At 30.4% G+C, this 16319-nt stretch overlaps 2 long non-coding RNA genes across 18 annotated transcripts in view; one reads left to right on the top strand and one right to left on the bottom strand.

Annotated features, from left to right (window-relative positions):
- The window catches only part of LOC127070091 (uncharacterized), an 82380-nt gene that overhangs the window by 9915 nt on the left and 56146 nt on the right, over positions 1–16319 (top strand). For 2 of the 15 annotated variants that reach the window (XR_007784007.1, XR_007784019.1), the window contains exons 2-5: positions 426–715; positions 857–1028; positions 1114–1296; positions 1376–4171. The exons of 1 other annotated variant lie outside the window; for it this stretch is intronic. This is a non-coding gene — a long non-coding RNA (uncharacterized LOC127070091). Of the gene's footprint in view, positions 71–302; positions 716–856; positions 1029–1113; positions 1297–1375; positions 4172–5074; positions 7544–16319 lie in introns of those variants that run through there. 12 more of the 15 variants (XR_007784022.1, XR_007784021.1, XR_007784017.1 and 9 more) reach the window with 11 other exon arrangements.
- Positions 9822–14505, bottom strand: LOC127070211 (uncharacterized). 3 transcript variants are annotated; one of them, XR_007784354.1, is made up of 4 exons: positions 13641–14505; positions 13179–13234; positions 11051–13087; positions 9822–10511 (listed from the first exon to the last, which is right to left on the bottom strand). It is a non-coding gene; the product is annotated as an uncharacterized LOC127070211 (long non-coding RNA). The 3 variants fall into 3 exon arrangements; XR_007784353.1 differs by having other exon boundaries at positions 9822–12742; positions 12879–13087; XR_007784352.1 differs by having other exon boundaries at positions 9822–13087.

The following is a 16319-nucleotide window of genomic DNA, read 5'->3' as shown; positions in this document are numbered from 1 at the left end:
TGGCGATTTGCGAAGGGAACTCGCTTGCAGAAGTCATCCTTTCGATAATTGTTGAACGAGTAATACGTAAGTAAGTGCTTAATTATCACGTATATACTTCATACGTCGCAAATTCTAACTGACAAGCAATTCAAACGGTAGAATTTCTTCCTTCTTTCTTGTCTTTTGTTCCTTGTCGATATAAAGTAAATTTATCTGTATTCGTTAGTAATTTATTATAAAATTTCAATACTATATTACGAAAATGAAACTGATTTTTATGATCAATAACATCCTAATTATTATTTTCTTGTTTCTCGTAGGATGTACTTTATATCGCAAAAAATGGCGTGGCCCGATTTACCTTTGATGACTGGACAATTTCAATGAACAATTGAACGTCTACCCTAAGTCTTCACCAATCTAAGAATTTTAATTTATTTCAGAGATATACAAGACTAAACGAAGATGAAAGCAGTTCCAAGAGCCCAGAATTATTGCAGAGGAGCCTAGTTGACCGATATCTGAATTATAATTACGTTCAAAGAAGATACATGGATTTCTACGTTCAACGTGATAATTAAACATTCGACATCTGAAATGAAACACACGTACATCGGTACTTCTTGTTTTTCCTTACATCAGACGATATGTCCTATTTGGATAAGACAAATATCCGACCGTCAACCAGATTAGGAAAGGAAAACGTTTTTCTCTTCAGTCTTATGTTTAAATGGTAAATCAATCAGTGCTGTGTTTATCAAATATTAAGATATTTTAGAGATAAGATATAGATATTTTATTCTAAAGTGTAATATGGAATATAAATTCTATATCATAGGTACATTTTATGAAAATTTATTGAATTTTTACACAGATTTTATCATGGCGACGAGAGTATTTCTATCGATGAGTGGGTTATTAGGTCTCTTACCTTAAGCAATTTTAAAGGTATTATTTCAATATAAATCAAGAATCCGTATAATTTTCAACTGCTGTAATAAAGAATATTCGATATAGGAAACAAAATGCTTGATGTAGGAGAGGAGGTAAATAATAATAAATGAACAAAATTTCCTCTATTTTTTTTTATAGAATTGTGCGTTACTTGTTATTCGTCATTTAATGTGTCAGATGGTAAAAACGGCGGAGGAAGCTGATGCTGCTTACGAGTTTATTACAAATCTTGCCAATAATCTGAAACCCAAGTTGGTGAGAGAGGAAGCTAATTATCTGGTGTATGAAAGCAACATGTTACTATTGCTAGAACAATACTATAACAACCATCGACTTCAATATTGAATTTAAATAAACGAGGTACGAAGAGATCAGATATAAGTAACTCGTCACGTATCTTATCCAATTTTCTATGTTAATTTCATCTGTTATAATACAGCGCATTGGATCGTGAATGCAGAAGAGTGGTTTAAAAAGCAGTTGGAAATTCTAACCAAGGAAGAAACATCGTTAGCTATTGTTCATGTATGCGTTATCTGATTGAGAATACTTAAGAAGAGGAAAAAGAAGAAAAAACATTTGTGCTTGACGACGAAGCTTGGAAAGACCAATATGGCGCTGTTTTATGAAGCTTGGAACAGCGGTAAGAGGAAATGGGAGAGATTTACATTTTTCAAAGGATCCAAACGTGAGCGGCTTTAGCTGGAGCGTATATTCGATTGAACTCGGAAAGATTTATTGAAAGGTCCTCCGAAGTTTCCCATGAGGCAAGAATCAAAGGGGACTTGACATGAAACTGCGGGATGTATATAATACAGAATAATTTAGCAGACAGGAATAACCAAAAGATTCACCGTTTTTGGAAATAATGACTAGCAGTGGAATACTTTTAAATTAAACGTGAAATAGGAAGTCCACGTTCACGTCATCGTTATTCCATTGATTTAAATTAAGTAATCATCCGATATAATTAAAACGAGAGAAACGTTGAATTTTATATTCCAATTTGTTTGTCATGATATTCACATCTATTTAAAAAATATTCGTAATATTTAATTAGCGTTTTCCATAAATTTTGAAATTGGACGAAGTAATTTGGTCAGTAGCGCGAATTGCCCATTTAATTCGTTCTGAAAAGGATTTAGTAACAATGAATGTCCGTGATACGTTCTCCGTTACTTATCATTAAGTACCTTCCTTTTAAATCTTTCGTTATTAACTCTCTTCATCTGCGTGCGCATCTATCTGCGTCAGTCGAGTGGCCGGGATGGAGTATGCTGTTCTGTGTTCGTGGGTGCGTCTAACTGCTGGCTTATGTTGAATATAAGGAAATAATCCTTTCATTTGCTTTTCTTTCATCAGACCAAGCAGATAATTGAAGTTTAGCTGTACCATTTAATTACCTATGTAGATTCATTGTTTGACAATACAGTTACATATTGTGCAGAGTTATGGACTATATTCTTAGACATCAATTGATTTGGAACATAATATAGGAAATTTAAGATAACTAGAATTATAACGGGGTTATTATTTTGCATTCTCCAATAGGAGGTAATTTTCTAAAAAAATGTATTCGTTCATATGGAAGAATCCATTCTTCCTACTACATCGATCTGCAGAAGACTTAATCAGGGAATTAAATCGTTCAGCTAAATGGATAATTGAATTATTCCGCTAGTCGTTTTATGGAATTGTCTGCTTTGTTTGATGAAAGGAAGACTAATGAAGAAATACCTTTCTTCTTTTCAAAATAAGGGAGCAAGTGTACGTTGACACGCGCACTCATTCCCGCCCACTTGACTCGCGTACGTAAACGCGTACGTGCACGGATGGAGGTAATAATAAATCGTTTAATATGATAAGGCTGGACAGTAGCTATGAGAGAAGGTATTGCGTACGCGCAGATCGTTAAATTCCGATCAATACTCGTTAACAGGGGAATTTGTAGACATGGAGGATCGTATATTTTTGCAAAAAAATTAATATTTTGTACTTTATAGTTTTTTACGATGTCTATGATAAGTGTTGAATCAATTCTTTTTCAACATTATCATCCCTCGCATTATGTACGAAATCTCTCCGTTTTTTGTTGGATGTCGTCACTATCACTTCTATCGTTTTCTTTCGGATTAATATTCATTTTTTCTAACCGTGTAAATGTCTACCTGGAATTCCTCTTCGGTATTACTTACAGCACGAAACTCACTCGTGTTTGGAAATTTTGCGATTCTCTTAATAAAAAAGAAGTAAATAAGTAAACGGATTGGTAGTCTCAAATTGTATATTACGACATCACGGAATGATACATAACAATAATATAATACTTTCCTGGTTTCCTGACTAATTACTCGAGGGATCTATTTATACTACTCGAAGTTTCAATAGGAAGTGAGCTCAGCTTTGAAAATCTCTTTCCCCAGTTTTATGAATACTTGTTTACTTCATCAAATATCACTATATCGTACGAGGCATACTCATGTACTATTACAAACAAATCCTTCTTATCGCTCTCTTTAAGCACATTAGATAAGCGTCCAGACCGCTGTGAACGTACTTCTTTTTCATAAGTATACAATAATCACTATTGTAGTAATTAATTATATTATAAATAATTACAGTTTTATGATTATTTCAGTTAAAGAAGATCAGAATAATTGTCAATTTCATTGAAAGATTCCCAGATTCATGAGATTATTTTGCGTGTACATTAATTATATTTACTGTTACTACATAATTACAGTAGAGGGGAAATTTCTCATCCCTTGCGTTCTAATTAGAGAATTAAAATCCAGAAAGTTTGGTTTTCTAATTTGAAAATGTCACCTTCAACTGTAATTATTATTACTTACATTATGATATAATGCATTATTATTAATGATTATTTCAATTATTAACGTTATATCGAATTAATTGCTATGAAAGTATTTAAATTAACTCACGTACGAAAATTCTTGTTTCCTCTTTCGTAAATCCAAGTTATACTTAAAAATAGTGTTCCATTACTATTGGATATGGACGATACTACTATTTTCGTATTACGTAATTCCTTTTGTGAAATCTTCTTTTCTAAAATATTTCTTCGTCGGAAGGTATATCTTCTTTGGTATTCTTTGAAAACATTGCATCCAATGTTATCTTTCCTTCTTGTAAACACATACCTATTGCTTAAGTTAACAAAGACATCCTTTTCTTTATTACGCAATAGTAATAAAATATATTGCTTCGAATAAAATCCTGTCTCATATTTATTTTTTTTTCGTAATATTACTTTCTTTCCTTTTTCTTCTTCGAGAGAACCTCAGAATTATTTAATGATATATTGCAAAGAATTTAATGTATATTGAAGAACCATTGTTTCCACCGCAACTTTTTGAGAAATACATATTTTTCTGAAGTTTTCTATTGAAATGACACAATAAAAAAAATCAAAAGATCGTTCAATTACTAAGTTACATGAAAAGAATATCAGTCGATCTTACGAAAGAGAACGTGGGTTGTGTTTTCACGACAATATGAGCCCTTCTCTGTTTCGCTGTAGGAGAATAATAACAAGAAGTTGTATATATAGCGAAATTCGATGAAGTAAACAAGCGATCGTAAAACTGGAGAAAGAGATTTTCAAAGCTGAAATCAGTTCGTACTGAAGCTTCGAGTAGTATAAATAGATCCCTCGAATAATTAGTCAGAAAACTAGGAAAGTATTATGTTATTATTATGTATCATTCCGTGATTTCGTAAAATGCAATTATCTCCATATTTGTTTTTTTTTTTATTAGAAGATCGGCTAGATGTCCAAATACGCACACGTCTCATGATATAAGATATAAGCGGTGAATAAGAATTTCAAATAGGCGTTTATACAGCCACGTTAGAAAAAATAAATATTAATCCGGAAGAAAACGATAGAAGTGATAGTTATATCATCTAGCAAAAAAACAAGAGATCTCATCGATGAAAGAGATGCAAATGTAAAAAATTTTCTTCAAAACTTATCATAGATTTCGTAGAAAATAATAAAGGATAAAATTTTGGTCTGTTTATAACAAAATATGTTCTTTAATATCTACGAATTCATATAAACCAAGCATCTCTATAATACATTATGTGCTTTTAAAATTATGATATATATTTTCAGATGTGAACTACGTTTGCTCGATAAAGTACCATCGATTTGCTGAGAGCTAACGTCCGAAAGGGTTCAGGGCAGTTATGGTTATTACGTTTTACGCACATTAATTGCTCAGACGAACGGAAAGGTCGAAAATGAAATTAATTAAGGGGTATTGAGATTCTCTTTTATTAAGGAACAATATCTTTTAATTCGGCATATTACTTTTTTTTTCTTTTTTTTTTTCTTTTTCCTTCACAGCTTATAATTTGAAATTAATTAAAGAATATTGACTATTGACAATTAATTTTTTTTATTTATCTACTTAAAAATGACTATCAATAAGAATTAATTTATCCTTTGTTTATCTCTTGAAACTATCATTTCTTTTCCTGTATTACGCAATAATAAGGAATATGAATTCAGAGAGAATCTTTCTCCATATTCATTTTTTTTCCGTTACATCGTCTTTTTCTCTACGTATTTCATTTGAATGCGCTTTACGCAGGTCGATTAAAATTTTTTGTTAATCGGCCGAAAAGGATATGTGTTCGGAGGAAACGAATTTCTCGACCAATCCCTTTTAATTCGACGTAACATTATTCGTTCGAATAGTGGTACGATTAGACCTTTTTCATGAATACACCTTTTTCAAAGAATCCATGGATGGGGAGTTTTAGCTAGGTTCAAGTCGAAAGGACCGTTGAAGGATTGTCAGACGTTCCATGTGGAACATGAATCAAAGTGAAATTAAGATGGAACTGAAAGTTTATCATCTATCATAAGTAAACCTACGAGAACGATATAAAGACTCACCGCTTTTCCAGATAACAATACTAGCCCGAGAATATTTTTAAATTATACGAGAAATGTTAAGGCCATGTTTACGTCATAGTTATTTCATCAATTTAAATTGAGTAGTATATCCCAATAGAAGAAATTTTGAGTTCAGTGTTTCAAATTATTCTTCATATAGTATTCACGATATGTACTAGAAAAATATTTATAATACTTAGTGTACGTTTTTTAGTAATATCGAAATTTGAACGAATTAATTTGCTGTGTAATCCCAACTCTCTTGTTAGTAAGTTTTGATTGGGTCTTACTGAAAATGCATGTACGTATCGTTAATTACTCTCGGATTAAAAGATTTGTTATTGCCTCTCTCCATGCACGTGTGCTCTTGTGTACGCTTTTGTGCACTGACATGTGGACGGGAATACGTGTGTCTTTCTATCTGCGTGTGAACGGACACATGTTGTCTCATTTTGAAAATAAGAATTAAGATCAGAATCATTTGTTTTCATAGAATTTTGATTTCTTTTGCAAGAAATTTGTTCCTCGATCTATATAAATTCAGATAAAACAAATACCACTACATATATTCCTTGGTGTACCAAAGTGAGACTATGTAATATGTTACACTATATACCACGTTTGTGCGACGTTAATACCGCCCTGTTGCTGCTACCAAACGTTCGAAAGGACGCCGAGTATAAAAGGTAAATACGGAATAATATCAAAATAGAAATCATTCTGTGCTTTTCATCTTTTTACCGAAAGAACGAAGAATTGATATGCTTTTGCTTGATTTTTGATAAACTGAATATTATTATTATTATAGTAATAATTATAATATTTCAAGTTAATGTTTTAGATATAATAGAATCGACAAATGAATTATTTTCATAATCGTAATATTTAAACGATAGTATATTCGCTTAAACATTACGAAGATCGTAACGTGCGAATAACATAAAATAATTTTCAGCTAAAATTTAAATAATTTATGATTTTCATATTGGAATAGTTGCATCTGAGTTTCATCGCTGCGTGTAATGTCAATAAAAACGAACATTGGAATGACTTTGACGGTTACCCTCACTTTTTAAAGGTGAAAACTTCAAACTTAATACTTTTGATAATTTTAAACTCATTTAAACGATATAAATGTACGACGAGTTAAACTATCCACTATTTAAGCAGTAGTAGATTCCGTTAAACATTACACGCCACGAAACACCGACGGAATATCAGATAATTTTTATTTATTCTCTGTTGGACTCGAATTTTGAAATGGCCGTTGTTGGCAACATGTACAGTCAATAAATGATTAGTTTGGACGGTTACCGAATTAGTTTTCCTTTGTACTCCGACGAATAAACATCGAAGCTCTCTCGCTGCCACCCGCAAAGAATGAAAGTTACATTCACGTAGGTGTATATAAGAAAATATATTATATAAGTTTTTCTTTAAGGTAATTGTAAAAAAATGTAATGAACTAACGAAAATATTTGTATCTCTCTCTATGAGTAAACGTAATTAAGCTAGGAATAGATGTACATAGTAGCCATTAATATTTTTCTGTAATGATTTCTTGAATTCTGCGCTCGACTCTTTTCGATGTGTATGTAAGGAACATCAACTTTTCGCAATGTGTGTGGTAACATCGCATCGGAAACTAAATCTTGCGAATAAAAGGAAATATCCGTTTAACACTTTATATCATTTCTACCCTCTTTATTCCTTGAAAGTAAAGCATTATTATTCTTTACAAGATTTAAATTTATTCAAGATATTTTGGGTAGTTGCCGAGAGGTGCATAGTACACAATGAAGCATAAATCCTTCGCTTTCTATTTTGTCTTTATGTAAATTTTCGTACTTCCTTTATCGATTCGATCGTGTGGAACAATTATTACGTGACAAGGAACAATTATCACTATCATCCACGAACAAAAAATTGTAAATAAGTACATGGCTATGTACTGATATAAACAATATTGCGATTTGGACGAAGTAATTTGCTGCGTAGCGCGAATTACCCTGTTGATACGTTTCAATAGGGATTTAATGATAGAGAATATACCTATTATTTTCTCCCTTACTTATCGTCGAGTACCGTCGTTTTAAACCTTCGTTATCTCTCTCCATCTGCGTGTGATGTGGTGCGCGCTTATCTGCGCAAGTCAAGTGGCCGGGAATGAGTGCGCGGTCTTGTGTGCGTGTGTACGCACACCTGTTGTCTCATTTTCAAAAAAAAAAAGAAAAAGAAAAGGAATTTTCTAATTTGTTTTCCTCTCAACAAAGCGACTAGACAATTGAATAATACGATAAGCTATATAATTCAATTACTTTATTATTATTATTTAACTGCATCATTTAACTAGCCAGTTAAGTCTTTTGCAAAGCAATGCACCACGTAACTGATTCAATTCTTTCATACGAGCGAGTAGATTTTTCTGAAAATTTATTTCCGAGCGAAGAACAAAAGAATGAGCTAATTATGCACTATATACAAGGTTGCGTATATTGTATTGCGCTATATGGCGTATGTTATGCCCTAAACTAGTTAGTTCTTATGAAAAAATTATATTTCTGCAATCATTTATTATTTATTACGTATAACCGAGTGTAGCAGTGATTTTATTGTATTTCTAGTAAAATAATATTTGTATTTTGCGAATGCATTATCCGAATGATTTCATTTCTCGATAAGCACAGATATAATATAATACTGATATAATAGAGTGCCTAACGTTATAGAGATCTATCATACTTTTTTTTATTTATCGTTACTCGACTAACTGATCGACGTGGCGCTAAGCATAATTTATAAATGTTATAGGAAATAGCTCTCCATGAAATAATCTTTCCTTCTGAATAGAATCTTCTGAATCCTATTGTCTAGGCAATGTCATTGTGTTTTTCACGAAAAATAAATAAATATCAATAAATAAATGCGAAAAAATATTCACTCCCCAAAAAGGAGATAAGCAAAATTAAATTTTTACAAAGTAAAATAATCGAAAAGATATAGTTATGGAGGATGATCGATAGGAGGAATCAAAAGCAGAGATGGACTCAAAAAGAGAAAAGAACGAAAAAACAAAAAAAAATTCACCATTTACGATAGTTTCGTTTCAAAATTATTGGCAGCATTGTAATGAGATAACCGTGGATGACATAATATCTCGATAATGAATGAAAAATAATGACAGAAATAAATGATAGGAAAACCTTGATTTGATACTTGAATTTATTGTATTCATTGAAACGGATTAAAGATGTTGGTACTGAATCTAGTAGTCTTCCATGCAAGTTCTTGGAAGATTCAAGAGAGGGAAAATCCAAAAGAATACATAAGCCCCCGATCAGGCGGCATAATGATATTTCTATGGTACATATCACTTTAAACAAGATGCTTTCGTTAAAATAAATCATATTACTATTTTTTTTTGTTTCGATCTATCAATCTGAATGCATTTGTCAAGGATAATTTTTTTTCTACAGTCAGTTGCGTAAAACGTAATTAATAATACAGGGATGTAGAGCTATTTTTGTAGTTGCCTTTAAGTTTATTACATACTGTTAAAATTTACATTAGCGATAATTTCGTATAACACTTATTCTTATATACAGACTTTATGTGTATGTGTGTTTAAACATACACACACAAACACACATATAACATAATAGTATAACAATTAAATACATTTGTATACATACATATTAATATAATTGTCAACATATATATTTAATATATTATGATAAACTATTTATCTCGGCGTATGCATCTCTAAGTATGTAAATCAATTTACGATTAAAAAGAAAATTAAACCATAAAATAAATTAAAAAAAGGAATTTTAATTAAAAAGAAAAGAACAAAAGAAAAAAGCAAATAAATAGGTATTCAGAATTCATTCAAGAAATGAAAATTTATGCTTATTTATCTTTCTTCCGAGCAGGATTAATAAATTTTTGAGAGAATTTCTGAAAAATTAAGAGAAAAGTAAATATAAATCAAAAATCCAGTTTACATATACCGCAAACATAGAGAATATGAAATTGTAATACTTTCTGAATACATATTTGTTTGCTTTTTTTTTCAGGCTACTTTGTAACAATTATTTTTCTTTTTAACCCTTTGCACTTTTTAACCCTTTGAATTATTTTCATAACCGTAATATTTAAACGATAGTATATTCGCTTAAACATTACGAATATCGTAACGCGCGAATAACATAAAATAATTTTAAGCTAAAATGTAAATAATTTATGATTTTCATATTGGAATACTTGCATCTGAGTTTCGTAGCTGCGTGTGATGCCAATAAAAACGAACATTGGAATGACTGACGCTTCGCTCTCACTTTTTAAAGGTGAAAACTTCAAACTTAATACTTTTGATAATTTTAAACTCATTTAAACGATATAAATGTACGACGAGTTAAACTATTCACTGTTTAAGCAATAGTAGATTTCGCTAAACATTACATGCTATGGAACACAGACGGTATATCAAACAATTTTAATTTATTTTCTATTAGACTTAAATTTAAAAATGGCAGTTGTTGGTAGCGTGTAAAATCAACAAATGAATGACTTGGACTTTTAGATTGCGAGTTACCAGATCAGTTTTTTGTACTCCGACGAATAAACATCGAAGTTCTTTCGCTGCCGCCTGCAAAGAATGAAGAAAATTACATTCACCTACGTGTACATAAGAAAAAATTGAATAAGTTTTTCTTTAAGGTAATTGTAAAAAAATGTAATGAATTAGCGAAAATGGCTGTGCCTCCCTCTATGAATAAACGTAATTAAGCAAATTATTATTATTAAAGATTTTGGAAGGTACAATTCATGATAACTCTTAAGACGTAGTATCCTATCGCTATTGATCGAATGAAATACACTTTTGTAATAACCCTAATTAATTAAAATAGGAGACTGTTAAATGTTAACATCCAAACGTGTTTTTATATTATTGCAAATATTTTACTAAGTTTCCTTAATAAAACACCAACGTATGCACCATTAGGATCAAAAGTGTTAAAGTTCTCTGGTTTTATGCAACATGATATGGGAAGCCAATCGCTGTGATCATTGTCTCCATATCAGTGAGACTACAAAATGATCCAATTAGAAAACTAAAGCAGAATTTTCACAAATTTTATTATTATAATTATTACTCGTTAATGAAGAAAATGAAAAATTACTTACAGTAGTTTGCCAGGAATGGATGTATATAGCAGCCATTATTATTTTTCTCTAATAATTTCCTTCTGTTCTGCAATTGACTCTTTTCGACTTGCATATAGAATATCAACTTTCAACAATCTGTGGTAACACCGCATCAAAAACCTTTTTCCTTCTATTTCTCTTTATACAAATTTCTATATTTCCTCCGTCGATTCGATCGTGTGAAACAATTACTACGTGAAAAGGAACAATTATCACAATCATCTACGAACAAAAATTAGAAATAAGTACGTACACATATACTGATATAAACGAAGATCGATATAATTATTTCGATAGATCTGTCTTACTAATTTTTCCGAGAAGCTCCATTATATGAATACTGATGTCAATAACGATAATATCAATAGTATATATCACATATATGAACATTCAAATATTTTTAATTTACTCCTTCCGAATAGTTCTATTGGAACTATTACAATGGAATGATTTTCATATTGACATTAATAAATATTGATCCTGAAAAAATTTTGATGCCTTAAATATCTTTTTTTGTTAAACATACTTCAGTCTTCCGAAAATATAAAAAATATTCAATTAATCTTTTAATATACCTAATCAGCGTCCAAATTATTTATGCAAAAATTTGAGTCCATTTTCAAAATTTTATTTTTATCAGAAAAAATGTCAGAATCTCCTTAAAACATTCTGAAATGAACTTTAGATTCACGCAAACTGATAGTATAATAATTGAAAACGAAAACTAATAGGTCTCATCGCAAAAGTAAAGGAAATCGGTTCGGTTGCGGATATGTGTCTCCGGAAGACACGTCGTCTCTACGTTCGTCTCTTTGTATTCTTATCATGGAATCATGAATCTCTATTCTAATTGATTAGCTGACCGGCAAACAAGCAATTACTAGTTTCAGACAAGCAATTCACCTAGTTTGTTAGACTCTTCAACAGGTAGTATCATTGAAATAGCAAATACGGAATAATATCACGGAATAGCAAACAGATGCGCAACAGTTGGCTCTATATACGATTATACGATTGGATCGTATAAATGTCTAAAAAGAAATATCCTAATTCCGATAACCCCTAATTAGCCTTTCTCCTCGGTTTAATATTACACAATAATTCAAAATTATGCAACAAGTAAAAGATAATTCACACGTAAAATATAGTATCTAATAATAATAAAAATAAGTTAACTATAGCATGAAGAAATAATAAGAAACTACGCAATTTTCTATAATCTACTATAAAACAATATATCGTAGTATTGGATATGAAGTTGTATAAAATAATGCATAACGTAGCGTCTCTAATATAACTTATAGATAGGATATAAAATTAACCTATTGTCCATAGCATGCAATATACAGAACAAAATCTTATGAAAATTAATCTTCGCGTTAGATACTATAAAATTTAAATAAGATGCAACTTACCAAGAAAATAATGAATATTATTAGCGAATCCCATTATCGAATCCAAATATGCAGCCAATGTTCAGGTACTACGGTTTAATTGTTAATTATCTTTTCTTTCTTAAAGTTTGGTCTGGACACGATGTTGCCTCGATTAAAAATAAATTATTCCAAGTTTTCGATTAACTTTTAATTATTTTCTTTTTTTTCGCCAATTTTGTCTTCATATTCCGAAGAAGTAAATGTTTATCAATAATTTGATTACAAATGATGTATCCTAAACAAATATATGAAAATGTGAATTCGATATCAACTGATCCACTTTCCTAATACACACTCGTTCGCTTCTTTTTTTCTTGAATTTAAATATCTATTTTCACTTTCTTATCTTTCAATTTTCTTTTTCAACTTACATCTATTTACTTCCTTCTTAATTAATAAGACAGCGCAGATAATTTACGAAATAATAGATAAAAATATAAATATATGCGCTCGTAGTTTGCCTCTAATATATACATCGTAAGTAAGGCATTATAGAAAAAACAGATGGATAAGTGAACATATATATAAATATAAATCGATACATATATGAAATAATGGATGTATCGAATGTTCCTTTCGACTGAAAAGAATAGAGAAAATTCCATTAAGAAACGTTGTAGATAAAAGAGAAAATATTTAAATTAATTTTAAACAGAAAGTAATGAACTTACTAAGTAATAGGGAATATAATTGTGCTTCCATTGATAATCAGAACATTTACAACTATCTGTAAAAAAACAAGTAGTACTTAATGAAGCATTACGATTCATAGATCGAAACACCCTTTTATAACAATCCGATAATTAGAAAAGGAGTCTCAAATTTAACATTCCAAGTGATATTTATATTATTCCAAATATTTCACTAAATTTTCGTTCAAATAACTCGAATTATAATACTTTCTCTGTATAATATTATACAATAATATACCCAAGAAAACTGCACGGTGTAATATATAGTGTAAAATAATAATAAGATATACAACTTTCTATAGTATATTATAAAACCATATGATGGTATATTATAAAGTATAGTATAATATAAGCAGTATAGCATTGAACACAAAATTGTATAAAATACAGTATAAAACGTTAATATTAAACGGTATAAAATTCAAATAACATTTTACTAACCGATAGTGTGTTCTGCAGAATCTTCTAGATACTATCCACTATTTTCACTGGTCAGGAGCTTATATATTATTCTGATTCGTTTCTGTTTGGAATATTATTTGGACACTCGCAGGAACTTGCTGGTAGCACGATTCGAAACGGAATAAACGGTTTATTCAACTTCCGCGGATGGCTAGCAACATCTCTTATATCGACTCGAGCATGCGCTGTTTCGTTTAACCTTCTCTTTTCTATATATTCACGAAGCTAATATCCCCGATTATCTCTTCATAATGTTAGCAATAATTTTGGATCGATACTACCGTTTACGGGAACTTTCCTTTTTGCTTTTATTTCTTTTTTTTCTTTTTGATTCTTTTTTCCCCATTTGATTCCACATGTGATTCACTATGTAAAAATCGAATTGCGTTTATCTACTTCCCGAGTAGGAAAATTTTTTTGACATTTAATTATTCATATTTATTTATTTTGTGCGAAGAGAATGTTGACATTGACCGAATTGAAATCTATTGACCGAATTACGATGGCTAGAAAGAAGTATAATAGATCTTTACTAAGCTGCAGGAAAATTATAACAGTGTTAGATTCTATGTGCGCCTATTCAAAATCATAATTTTGTCCTTTATAATTTTTTACGATGTCTATGATAAATGTTGAATGAATTCTCTTTCCATATTATCATCCCTCGCAGTATATATGAGATCTCTCCGTTTTTTTTGCTTGATGTCATCACTATCACTTCTCTCGTTTTCTTCCCTATTAATATTCATTTTTTCTAATCGTATAAATGTCTACTTGAAATTCCTCTTCGGTATTACTTATGATACGAAACTCACTCGTGTTTGGAAATTTTGCCATTCTCTTAATAAATAAAAGAAATAAGTAAGTAAACGGATTGATAGTCTCAAATTGTATATTACGAAATTACGAAAGGATATAAACCAAAAGAATATTACTTTTCTGATTTTTTGACTTATTAGTCCAGTTATCTATCTATTCCACTAGAAGTTTCAATGCGAAGTGAGTTTAGCTTCGAAAATCTCTCCTCAGTTTTATGATTGCTTGTTTACTCCATCAAATATCACTGCATCGTACGAGGCGTATTCGCGTGCCATTGCAGAGAAGCCCTCGGACCGTTGTGACCGTACTTCTTTTTTGTAAAACCGACTGATATTCTTTTCATATATCCTGGTAATTTGACCATTTCTTGATTAACTAATTGTGTGGTTCTCTTGGAGGGAAAATACGTGAAAGGTAAGAAAGTAATATTAGGAAGCAAAGAAATATGACGAAAGATTTTCTCGGAATACATGTTTTTTATTATTGTATAATAACAGAAGGAGTTCTTCGATAGTTGGAGCAATATGCATTTGTTTACAAAAAAAGATCGTAATATTTTGAGAAAATGTTTTCAAGTAATATGGAAGTAGATATAAATTTCGACGAAAAGATTTTCTTACGACAGAATTGTTGACGATAAGAATTACGTAGTATTTACATGGTACGAAAATTGTGATACCATTAGTAACTAATAATATTAGAATACTATTTTTAAGTATAAGTTGGACTTACGAAAGAAGAAACATTGCGAATTTCGTATATGAATATCCGATTAATTTCATAGGAATTAGTCTTGATAATTACAATAATTATTATTATAATAATTAATTATATTACAAGTAATTACAGTTTTATGTGCTTATTTTAATTAAAAAGGAGACGAATTATTATTAGATTCTATTATAAGATATATATAAGATTCTCATTAGGATATTCCAAGATACATGAGATAATTTCCTTTGAACAAAGAGTATATATAATAACATAATAAAGTATATATAATTACATAATTATAGAAAAGGGGAAATTTTTTATCCCCATGCGTTCTAGTTAGAGAATTAGAATCTAGAAAGCTTGGTCTCACGGGACGACATGAGATTAACTTCGCCAGGGGAAGTCATTCCTTCTGTGATTTTCGATCCAGTAATACGCAAATGTGTGTCATACGCGAAATAATCCCTAGCTATTATACGTCCCAGAGAACAGCTTTACAAGTAATACAAACGGTTTAAACACGATTAGATTTAGTAGAAAATTTCATTTCTATATTATAAAAATGAAATTGATTCTGTTGATTCATAACATTTTAATTATTATTTTGTTGCGTTTAGGAGTAGTTGCTGTAGCATTTAAAAGGCTTCATCTGATTTAATTTCGATAGTTATATGATTGAAATGAACGAATGACTTCGATAAGTCTTAACTAATCTACGAATTTGGATCTATTTTAGAGATATACGAATCAAATTATATGGAAAATTGGATAATATACGTGACAAGTTACTTATATCTCATCTCGTTTATTAAAATCCAATATCAAGATCGATGATTGGTATAATAATGCGCTAGCAATGGCGTCACGTTGTCTCCATACACCATGCTTCTCTCGCCAACTTGGGTTTCATATCACGTGAAAGATTTGAAAAGAATTCTCTTAGAAATAGAAATACTTTCGTCGCCTTCATAAAATCTATGTAAAAATTCATTAAATTATTAGAAAATATACCTATGGTATAGATTTTATATTAAATAATGAAGATATCTTACCACTCGATAAACACACCATTGATTGATTTACAATTTAGATATAAGGCTACAGAGGAAAATGTTCACGTATCCT

Source organism: Vespula vulgaris, chromosome 17, assembly GCF_905475345.1.
Source record: "Vespula vulgaris chromosome 17, iyVesVulg1.1, whole genome shotgun sequence".
NCBI lineage: Eukaryota > Metazoa > Arthropoda > Insecta > Hymenoptera > Vespidae > Vespula > Vespula vulgaris.
This window is presented reverse-complemented; position numbering and strand designations above follow the sequence as displayed.